General features: G+C 46.1%; 1 pseudogene; it reads right to left on the bottom strand.

The window, feature by feature from the left end:
* Window positions 1-71: 71 nt before the first annotated feature.
* Window positions 72-11550, bottom strand: part of LOC112070471 (semaphorin-5A-like) — a 146710-nt pseudogene continuing 135231 nt past the window's right edge.

Genomic DNA, 11550 nt, shown 5'->3' with positions numbered 1-11550 from the left:
TCACAAACAGAACAGACAAAGAAAAACCCCAAGCCCCAGCAGCTCTCACCCCCTCTGCAGCACCCCCCCTGTCAGCCACCCTGATAGCCCTCCTGACAACCCCCCCACACCCACTGAGGACAAACACAAGACACAGATTGTCCTTCTTATGTACTCAAATGGAATATTATAGAAGAAAAAAAACTTTTTCCCAAACACAGTGTGTCTAAACTCTGGTGTCAAACAACCAGCGCGCCCTAGACTTCTGTCTGAGGAACAAACTAGGACTCCCTACCACATATAATACACACAGGCACAAACGACCTGAAAGCACAGCAGAGGAAAGGGTGGCCCCAGCACTGAAGGGAGTGATTGAAAAAGCTTCTTCTACTTTCCCCAAGCACAAGTGGTCATCTCCACCCTGCCTACCACGAAAAGACTTCCACCCTGCTCAATAGCGGTAAACGCAAGCATTTCCCGTGACTGTGCCCTCAAAACCAAAATGTTTTTTCTTGGCCACTCAGAGAAAGAGAGAAAGAGAGAAAGAGAGAGAGAACTATTTGCACTTAATATGACATTTGAAATATCTTTATTCTTTTGGAACTTTTGTGAGTGTAATATTTACTATTCATTTGTATTGTTTATTTCACTTTTGTTTATTATCTACTACACTTGCTTTGGCAATGTTAACATATGTTTCCCATGCCAATAAAGCCCTTAAATTGAAATTGAATTGAGAGAGTTGGATTGATAGAGAGATAACACAACATTTGAAATGTCTCTATTCTTTGAGTGTAATGAGTGTAAAGTTTACTGTTCATTTGTTAATGTTTACTTCATTTGGTTAATTATATAATTCACTTGATTTGGCAATGTTAACATATAACATACATTCCTAATGCCAATAAAGCCCTTAAATTGAATTGAGAGAAAGAGTGAACAGCGCGCGAGCAGGACCATGAAACCCTTCTCTTCTCTGACAGACCGTTCTCTTCTCTGACAGACCCTTCTCTTCTCTGACAGACTTCTTTAGGAGAGAGTGATAGTGACACAGCATATTTCATCCATTAAAACGTGTCTCCTCCACAGAGTGTAAAATCACCAAGCCCTACTGTAGGATCCTAATGGATTCTCTCAATAACACATCTCTACCATTCATCGCAGGGCCGGCACAAGGTGTTTGATTAGCTGAGCAGGTAGTTTGAAAGAAGCAGAGAGGGAGAGAGGGACAAGGAAAGTAAGAGGGAGGGAGATAAGGAGAGAGAGATGGGGGTCAGGGGAAAACGACTGCCCCTTCTCATTAAAGCCACAATTGCAGGCATTGTTTCCAGAAAAACAGGGCCCCCCATTACGGTAAATTGGTAAATAGCACTCTTCGCAAAAAAGATATACTTTTTTCGAAGATAATCATGATTCAAAAAGTACATTGCCTTCGGAAAGTATTCAGACCCTTTGACTTTTCCACATTTTGTTACGTTACAGCCTTACTCTAACGTTGATTAAATAAAAACAATTCCTCAGCAATGTACACACAATACCCCATAACGACAACGCAAAAAAAGGTTTTTGTACATTTTTGCAAATGTATTACAAAAAACGGACATTTACATAAGTATTCAGACCCTTTACTCAGTACTTTGTTGAAGCACCTTTTGCAATGTTTACAGCCTCGAGTCTTCTTGGGTATGACACTACAAGCTTGGCACACCTGTATTTGGAGAGTTTCTCTCATTCTTCTCTGCAGATCCTCTCAAGCTCTGTCAGGTTGGATGGGGTGCGTCGCTGCACAGCAATTTTCAGGTCTCTCCAGAGATCTTCGATCAGGTTCAAGTCCGGGCTCTGGCTGGGTCACCCAAGGACATTCAGAGATTTGTCCCAAAGCCACTCCTGTGTTGTCCTGCACTGCGTTGTCTGTGTGTTTAGGGCTGTTGTCCTGTTGGAATGTGAACCTTTGCCCCAGTCTGAGGTCCTGAGTGCTCTGGAGCAGGTTTTCATCAAGGATCTCTCTGTACTTTGCTCCGTTCATTTTTACCTCAATCCTGACTAGTCTCCCAGTACCTGCCGATGAAAAACATCCCCACAGCATGATGCTGCCACCACCATTCTTCACCTTAAGGATGGTGTTAGTTTTCTTCCAGACGTGACGGCTTGGCATTCAGGCCAAAGAGTTCCATCTTGGTTTCATCAGACCAGAGAATCTTGTTTCTCCTGGTCTGAGAGTCCTTTAGGTGCCTTTTGGCAAACCCCAAGTGGGCTGTCATGTGCCTTTTACTGAGGAGTGGCTTCCGTCTGGCCACTCTGCCATAAAGGCCTGCTTGGTGGAGTGCTGCAGAGATGGTCGTCCTTCTGGAAGGTTCTCCCATCTCCACAGAGGAACTCTGGAGCTCTGTCAGAGTGACCATCGGGTTCTTGGTCACTTCCCCTGATTGCTCAGTTTGGCTGGGCGGCCAGCCCTTAGGAAAGAGTCTTTGTGGTTCCAAACGTCTTCCATTTAAGAATGATGGAGGCCACTGTGTTCTTGAGGACCTTCAATGATGTAGACATTTTTCGTCCCCTTCCCCAGATCTGTGCTTTGACAGCTCTACGGACAATCCCTTCAACCTTAGGACTTTGTTTTTGCTCTGACATGCACTGTCAACTGTGGGACCTTATATAGACAGGTGTGTGCCTTTCCAAATAATGTCCAATCAACTGAATTTATCACAAGTGACTCCAATCAAGTTGTAGAAACATCTCAAGGATGATCAATGGAAACAGAATGCACCTGAGCATAATTTCGAGTCACGTAGCAAAGGGTCTGAATACTTATGTAATTAAGCTATTTCTGTTTTTTAATTTCTAGTAAATTTGAAAACATGTAGCTTGATGAAAAAAATTGTATTGAATCATTTTTAGAATAAGGCTGTAATGTAACACAATGTGGAAAAAGTTAATTGTTCTGAATACTTTCCGACACTTGTGTGTCTCCATGAGACAGCCTTCGGCAGCTTCAATGCGCTATTGAGTCTTCAAGTAGGAGTATATGGTGTCACATAATTGATGGCTTTGTCCATTAATATATACAGTCATTGCGTGGACAGGGAAAGTCGCAGTCTGGAGGGCCCTTGAACAATTGATAAATCTACACAATATTTTTTTTTAAAGTAACATCAGATTCTCGATCACTATGGAAACTTGAGTTGTTTACCTTTCTCCTTTTTTTACACTTTTGCTTAATTTCTTTTACGGTCAAATTGATCTTCGATCTCAATACACAAAATCTCTCTCTCAATTCAATTCAATTCAATTCAAGGGGCTTTATTGGCATGGGAAACATGTGTTAACATTGCCAAAGCAAGTGAGGTAGATAATACACAAAAGTGAAATAAACAATACAAATTAACGGTAAACATTACACATACAGAAGTTTCAAAACAAGAAAGACATTACAAATGTCATATTATATATATACAGTGTTGTAACAATATACAAATGGTTAAAGCACACAAGTTAAAATAAATAAGCATAAATATGGGTTGTATTTACAATGGTGTTTGTTCTTCACTTTTTGCCCTTTTCTTGTGGCAACAGGTCACAAATCTTGCTGCTGTGATGTCACACTGGGGTATTTCACCCAGTAGATATGGGAGTTTATCAAAATTGGGTTTGTTTTCGAATTCTTTGTGGCTCTGTGTAATCTGAGGGAAATATGTGTCTCTAATATGGTCATATATTTGGCAGGAGGTTAGGAAGTGCAGCTCAGTTTCCACCTCATTTTGTGGGCAGTGTGCACATAGCCTGTCTTCTCTTGAGAACCAGGTCTGACTACAGCGGCATTTCTCAATAGCAAAGCTATGCTCACTGAGTCTGTACATAGTCAAAGCTTTCCTTAATTTTGGGTCAGTCACAGTGGTCAGGTATTCTGCCACTGTGTAATCTCTGTTTAGGGCCAAAGAGCATTCTAATTTGCTCAGTTTTTTTGTTAATTCTTTCCAACGTGTCAAGTAATTATCTTTTTGTTTTCTCATGATTTGGTCTAATTGTTTCGCTGTCCTGGGGCTATGTGGGGTCTGTTTATGTTTGTGAACAGAGCCCCAGGACCAGCTTGCTTAGGGGGCTCTTCTCCAGATTCATCTCTCTGTAGGTGATGGCTTTTTATGGAAGGATTGGGAATCACTTCCCTTTAGGTGGTTGTAGAATTGAACGTCTCTTTTCTAGAACTCGATAATTAGCGGGTATGGGCCTAATTCTGCTCTGCATGCATTATTTGGTGTTTTACGTTGTACACTGAGGATATTTTTGCAGAATTCAGCGTGCAGAGTCTCATTTTTGGAGATTGTTCCATTTTGTGAATTCTTGGTTGGTGAGTGGACCCCAGACCTCAAACCCATAAAGAGCAATGGGTTATTTAACTGATTCAAGTATTTTTAGCCAGATCCTAATTGGTATGTCAAATGGTATGTTCCTTTTGATGGCATAGAAGGCCCTTCTTACCTTGTCTCTCAGATCGTTCACAGCTTTGTGGAAGTTACCTGTGGCGCTGATGTTTAGACCGAGGTAGGTATAGTTTTTTGTGTGCTCTAGGGCAACGGTGTCTAGATGGAATTTGTTTTTGTGGTCCTGTTAACTTGACCTTTTTTGGAACACCATTATTTTTGTCTTACTGAGATTTACTGTCAGGGTCCAGGTCTGCCAGAATCGGTGCAGAAGATCTAGGTGCTGCTGTAGGCCCTCCTTGGTTGGGGACAGAAGCACCATATCATCAGCAAACAGTACATATTTGACTTCAGATTGTAGTAGCGTGAGGCCGGGTGCTGCAGAATGTTCTCGTGCCCTCCCCAATTCGATGATACATATTATGTTGAATAGGGTGGGGCTTAAGCTGCATCCCTGTCTCACCGCACCCCCTCAAAATAAATGTTTGTGTTTGTTGTAACCACACACTTGTTATTTGTGTACATGGATTTTATAATGTGGTATGTTTTCCCCACAACACCCCTTTCAATCAATTTGTATAGCAGATCTTCATTCCAAATTGTCAAGAGCTTTTTTGAAATCAACAAAGCATGAGAAGATTTTGCCTTTGTTTTGGTTTCTCAATTTGACATTTGCTCTGTACATTGGTGCTCAGTACATTTACTGTGGAAATGTACAAGTCTGCTGGAAATTTGTCTCAACTTTTGTGGATTGGGGTGATCAGTCCTTGGTTCCAAATATTGGGGACAATGCCAGAGCTAAGGAAATTGTTAAAGAATGTAAGTATAGCCAATTGGAATTTGTGGTCTCTATATTTTATAATTTCATTAAGGACACCATCAACACCACAGGCCTTTTTGGGTTTTAGGGTTTGTATTTTGTCCTGTAGTTCATTCAATGTAATTGGAGAATCCAATGGGTTCTGCTTGTCTTTTGATTTGAAAGGGAAGCTGAGAGGTCAAATATACTGTTTAGATTTTCTACTGACAAGTTTACACCTTCACTTTTACAGTTCAAAGATTTGTCCAGGAAGTTGTCTAAAAGAGATTGAATTTGTTTCTTGTCTAATTGTTTTTTGGTAGGTTTCTACACCACATTCCTTCCATTCATCGCATGTCTTAATATTATTCAGTTCCTTTGGATTTGATGGCTCATGATTGAGTATTGCTCTGTTCAAGTAGACTGTGATTTTGCTGTGGTCTGATAGGGGTGTCAGTGGGCTGACTGTGAATGCTCTGAGAGACTCTGGGTTGAGGTCAGTGATAAAGTAGTTTATAGTATTACTGCCAAGAGATGAGCTATAGGTGTACCTACCATAGTAGTCCCCTTGAAGCCTTCCATTGACTATGTACATTCCCAGCGTGCGACAGAGCTGCTGGAGTTGTGACCTGTTTTTGTCGGTTATGTTGTCATAGTTGTCTCTAGGGGGGCATATGGGGGAGGGAATGATGTCCCCTCCAGGTAGGTTCTGGCTTTTAGGCCGCCACAGACTAGTACATGTCCCAGGGCCCCCCTTCAGGATGGAGAAGCTGTCTTCATTAAAGTATGGGGATTCTAGTTGGGGGATATAGGTAGCACACAGGAGGACATTTTTCTCTGTTAAGATAACTTCCTTCTGAATTTCTAGCCAAATGTAAAATGTTCCTGTTTTGATCAATTTAATAGAGTGAGTTAGGTCTGCTCTATACCAAATTAGCATGCCCCCTGAGACCCTTCCCTGTTTCACACCTGGTAGTTTGGTGGATGGGACTACCGGCTCTCTGTAACCTAGAGGGAAACCAGTGGGTCCATCTCCTCTATAACATGTTTCTTGTAGAATGACAATGTCTGTATTTCCGATTTCTTTGATGAAGTCCAGGTTCCTGCTCTTTAGGCCAAAGGCAGATGACCTCAGATCTTGTATATTCCAGGATGAGATAGTGAAGGCTTTGTGTTCCATAAAGTGTCCAATGTTGTTAGTCGTGTGTTTTGGCCTCAGGCTAGTAAGTGTGAGCAGAGCCTGCTGAGTATCTTGTACATGCCATTGGCCTGGGATAATGTAAGAGTGGGGGTTGGGCCTGTTTGCCTGCTCACGGCCTGGGCGTATGTGTGACTTCCATGTTGAGGTCCTGCCGGTCTGGGAGAGTGTCTCGCTGGTCTGGGCATTGTGTCTATTGATCTGTTGCTCCTGTGTCAAGTGTTGCGGCTGAGTTTGAGGGCGTTGTACTGTAGGGTACTGCTGCCTTTTAGAGGTGGACCTGGTCATAAAGGCTGTTCAAATCCAGGGTGGAGTGGTGGGCCAGATAAATCAAATCAAATCAAATGTATTTATATAGCCCTTCTTACATCAGCTGATATCTCAACATTTGGTTTTGAGGCTCAGTCAAGGGAAATACTTTTACCCGCTGTATGATAGCAGGGTGGAAGTCTTTTTGGTGTAGCAAGGTGGAGATAACCACTTGTGTGTCGGTGAAAGTAGAAGAAGCTTTTTCAATCACTCCTTTGAGTGCTGTGGCCACCCTTTCCTGCTGTGCTCTCAGGTCGTTTGTGGCTGTGTGTATTATTATGTGGCTGGGTGACCCTAGTTGGTCCTCAGACAGAAGATCTAGGGGGTGCTGGGTGAACCTAGTTGGTCCTCAGACAGAAGGTCTAGGGGGCGCTGGTGGTCTTATTATGTGGTGGGTGAACTAGTTGGTCCTCAGACAGAAGATCTAGGGGCGCTGGGTGAACCTAGTTGGTCCTCAGACGAAGGTCTAGGGGCGCTGGGTGTATTATTATGTGGCTGGGTGAACCTAGTTGGTCCTCAGACAGAAGGTCTAGGGGGCGCTGGGTGAACTAAGTGGTCCTCAGACAGAAGGTCTAGGGGGCGCTGGTGTATTATTATGTTGGCTGGGTGAACTAGTTGGTCCTCAGACAGAAGGTCTAGGGGGCGCTGGTGTGTATTATTAATGTGCTGGGTGAACCTAGTTGGTCCTCAGACAGAAGGTCTAGGGGCGCTGGGGTGAACCTAGTTGGTCCTCAGACAGAAGGTCTAGGGGGCGCTGGTGTATTATTATGTGGCTGGGTGACCTGTTGGTCCTCAGACAGAAGGTCTAGGGCGCTGGGTGTATTATGTGGCTGGGTGAACCTAGTTGGTCCTCAGACAGAAGGTCTAGGGCGCTGGGTGGTATTATTATGTGGCTGGGTGAACCTAGTTGGTCCTCAGACAGAAGGTCTAGGGGGCGTCGGTGGTATTATTATGTGGCTGGGTGAACCTAGTTGGTCCTCAGACAGAAGGTCTAGGGGGCGCTGGGTGTTTATTATGTGGCTGGGTGAACCTAGTTGGTCCTCAGACAGAAGGTCTAGGGGCGCTGGGTGTATTATTATGTGGCTGGGTGAACCTAGTTGGTCCTCAGACAGAAGTCTAGGGGGCGCTGGTGTTATATTATGTGGCTGGTGGACTAGTTGGTCCTCAGACAGAAGGTCTAGGGGGCGCTGGGTGTATTATTATGTGGCTGGGTGAACTAGTTTGGTCCTCAGACAGAAGGTCTAGGGGCGCTGGGTTGATTATTATGGTGGCTGGGTGAACTAGTTGGTCTCAGACAGAAGGTCTAGGGGCGCTGGGTGAACTAGTTGGTCCTCAGACAGAAGGTCTAGGGGGCCTGGGTGTATTATTATGTGCTGGGTGAACCTAGTTGGTCCTCCAGACAGAAGGTCTAGGGGGCGCTGGGTGTATTATTATGTGGCTGGGTGAACCTAGTTGGTCCTCAGACAGAAGGTCTAGGGGGCGCTGGTGTATACTACGTTGGTCCTCAGACAGAAGGTCTAGGGGGCGCTGGTGTATTATATTGGCTGGTGCCTAGTTGGTCCTCAGACAGAAGGTCTAGGGGCGCTGGGTGAACCTAGTTGGTCTCAGACAGAAGGTCTAGGGGGCGTGGGTGTATTATTATGTGCTGGGTGAACTAGTTGGTCCTCAGACAGAAGGTCTAGGGGCGTGGGTGTATTATTATGTGGCTGGGTGAACCTAGTTGGTCTCAGACAGAAGGTCTAGGGGGCGCTGGTGAACCAGTTGTCCTAGACAAAGGTTAGGGGCGCTGGTGTATTATTAGTGGCTTGGGTGAACTAGTTGGTCCTCAGACAGAAGGTCTAGGGCGCTGGGTGTTATATGTGGCTGGTGAACGGTTGGTCCTCAGACAGAAGGTCTAGGGCGCGTGGGTGTATTATTATGTGGCTGGGTGAACCTAGTTGGTCTCAGACAGAAGGTTAGGGGCGCTGGGTGTATTATTATGTGGGTGGGTGAACCTAGTTGGTCCTACAGACAGAAGGGTCTAGGGGGCGCTGGGTGTATTATTATGTGGCTGGGTGAAGCCTAGTTGGTCTCAGACAGAAGGTCTAGGGGGCGCTGGGTGTATTATTATGTGCTGGGGTGAACCTAGTTGGTCCTCAGACAGAAGTTAGGGGGCGCTGGGTGTATTATTATGTGGCTGGGTGGCCTAGTTGGTCTCAGAAGAAAGGTTAGGGGCGCTGGGTGTATTATTATGTGGCTGGGTGAACCTAGTTGGTCCTCAGACAGAAGGTCTAGGGGGCGCTGGGTGTATTTATTATGTGGCTGGGTGCACCTAGTTGTTCCTCAGACAGAAGGTCTAGGGGGCGCTGGGTGTATTATGGGCTCTAGTTGGTCTCAGACAGAAGGTCTAGGGGGCGCTGGGTGTATTATTATGTGGCTGGGTGAACCTAGTTGGTCCTCAGACAGAAGGTCTAGGGGGCGCTGGGTGTATTTTATGTGGCTGGGTGAACTAGTTGGTCTCAGACAGAAGGTCTAGGGGGGCGCTGGGTTGTATTATTATGTGGGCTGGGTGGAACCTAGTTGGTCTCAGACAGAAGGTCTAGGGGGCGCTGGGTGTATTATTATGTGGTATGGGTGACAAGGTTTGGGTCCTGGGCCTAGACAGAGGTCTAGGGGGCGCTTGTGTATTATTATGTGGCTGGTGAACTAGTGGTCCTCAAGACAGAAGGTCTAGGGGCGCTGGGTGTATTATTATGTGGCTGGGTGAACCTAGTTGGTCTCAGACAGAAGGTCTAGGGGGCGCTGGGTGTATTATTATGTGGCTGGGTGAACCTAGTTGGTCCTGCAGACAGAAGGTCTAGGGGGCTGGTATGCTGGGTGGAACTAGTTGGTCCTCAGAGAGAAGGTCTAGGGGGCGCTGGGTGTATTATTATGTGGCTGGGTGAACCTAGTTGGTCCTCAGACAGAAGGTCTAGGGGGCGCTGGGTGTATTATTATGTGGCTGGGTGAACCTAGTTGGTCTCAGACAGAATTAGGGGGCGGGCCTGGGTGATTATTATGTGGCTGGGTGAACCTAGTTGGTCCTCAGACGAAGGTCTAGGGGGCGCTGGGTGTATTATTATGTGGGCTGGGTGGGGCCTAGTTGGTCCTCAGAGAGAAGGTTCTAGGGGGCCGCTGGGTGTATTATTATGTGGCTTGGGTGAACCTAGTTGGTCCTCTAGACAGAAGGTCTAGGGGGGCTGGCTGGTGAACTAGTTGGTCCTCAGACGACGGGTCTAGGGGGCGCTGGGTGTATTATTATGTGGCTGGGTGAACCTAGTTGGTCCTCAGAGAGAAGCTCTAGGGGGCGCTGGGTGTATTATTATGTGGCTGGGTGAACCTAGTTGGTCCTCAGACAAGAAGGTCTAGGGCGCTGGGGTCTGTATTATGTGGGCTGGGTGACCTAGTTGGTCTCAGACAGAAGGTAGGGGGCGCTGGGTGTATTATTATGGCTGGGTGAACCTAGTTGGTCCTCAGACAGAAGGTTAGGGGGGCGCTGGGTGTATTATTATGTGTGCTGGGTGGAACCTAGTTTGGTCTCAACAGAAGGTCTAGGGGGCGCTGGGTGTATTATTATGTGGTGGGTGAACCTAGTCTGGTCTCTCGACAGAAAGGTCTGGGGCGCTGGGTTGTATTATTCTGTGGCTGGGAATGAACCTAGTTTGGTCCTCAGACAGAAGGTTCTAGGGAAAACTGGTGTTTGGACAACAAGATTTTAGACACTTTTGAGAAAAAAGTTTTATTTTCTTGTAATATTTCCATTTGAGTCGCTATTGGAGTGCAATACTGTGGCTTGTGCTATTCCTCAGTTGGTGGTGTGGGGTGGGGGGGGGGGTTGTCAGGAGGGGCTAATAAGAGGGCTGACAGGGGGGGGGTCCTGAGAGGGTGGTGGGATCCCTGGGCTTGGGGTTCTTCTTTTGTTCTGTCTGTGTGATGTCGATGTGGTCAGGGTCTGGGTTGGACTGTTCTGCTGTGGTGTCAAGACTTTTGTCGGGAGCTGAGGTGGGCTGTTCTGCTGGCTTCTCTGCGGGGGTGGCCACCTCTCTAATGAGTTGTTCTCTGTCACACGCCATCCCCCTCACCCTCTCCCCCAGCAGTCTGATCCTCTCCTCTAGTGCTCTGTTCTGCTCCTGCTCTTTCTCCTGTTGAAGTTGTCTCACTACAGTCCATAGTGCAGATATGTCTCTCTCCGGGTCTGGTTGAGGCGGTGTTGTTGAGCTGGAGGATTTTTTTGTGCTGACGAGTGTGTTCACCTCTTGTTCCAGCTCCACCTGCCTTACCTCCAGCTGGATGTATTTATCCTTCATTTCATTGAGGGGGTGGTACTCTGTGCTGGGAGGTTGACTTTCTGCTTGGGGTTCCTCATCTGTGGGGTTGTATAATGAAGAGTTCAGGTCTGACCCGCTCGGGGTGGGGGTATCTTTCTCAAGAGAGAGCTTCTCCTGCTGGGCTCTCTCTTTGATAATGTGAAAGTCCAGCTGAAACTGTTTGGGGTTGCCCTGTACCATTACTGTTCGAGATTTGTACACGTTCACATTTCCTGACTCAGAGTCCTCGTTGTCTAGTATCCTGAGTTTCCACCCATCGGTAACACCCCCCCTCTTAATAAAGGGGTAGTGTGTTAATATAGCACTGTGTTATGCCAGGGGATGGTCTGTGTGGAATTTATTTTATTTAACCTTTATTTAACTAGGCAAGTCAGTTAAGAACAAATTCTTATTTTACAATGACGGCCCAGGAACAGTGGGTTAACTGCCTTGTTCAGGGGAACAGTGGGTTAACTGCCTTGTTCAGGGGAACAGTGGGTTAACTGCCTTGTTCAGGGGAACAGT

The sequence above is a fragment of the Salvelinus sp. IW2-2015 genome, unplaced genomic scaffold (assembly GCF_002910315.2).
Source record: "Salvelinus sp. IW2-2015 unplaced genomic scaffold, ASM291031v2 Un_scaffold1335, whole genome shotgun sequence".
Taxonomy (NCBI): Eukaryota; Metazoa; Chordata; class Actinopteri; order Salmoniformes; family Salmonidae; genus Salvelinus; species Salvelinus sp. IW2-2015.
The sequence above is the reverse complement of the archived record's forward strand: the minus strand, read 5'-3'. Positions and strand labels throughout refer to the sequence as shown.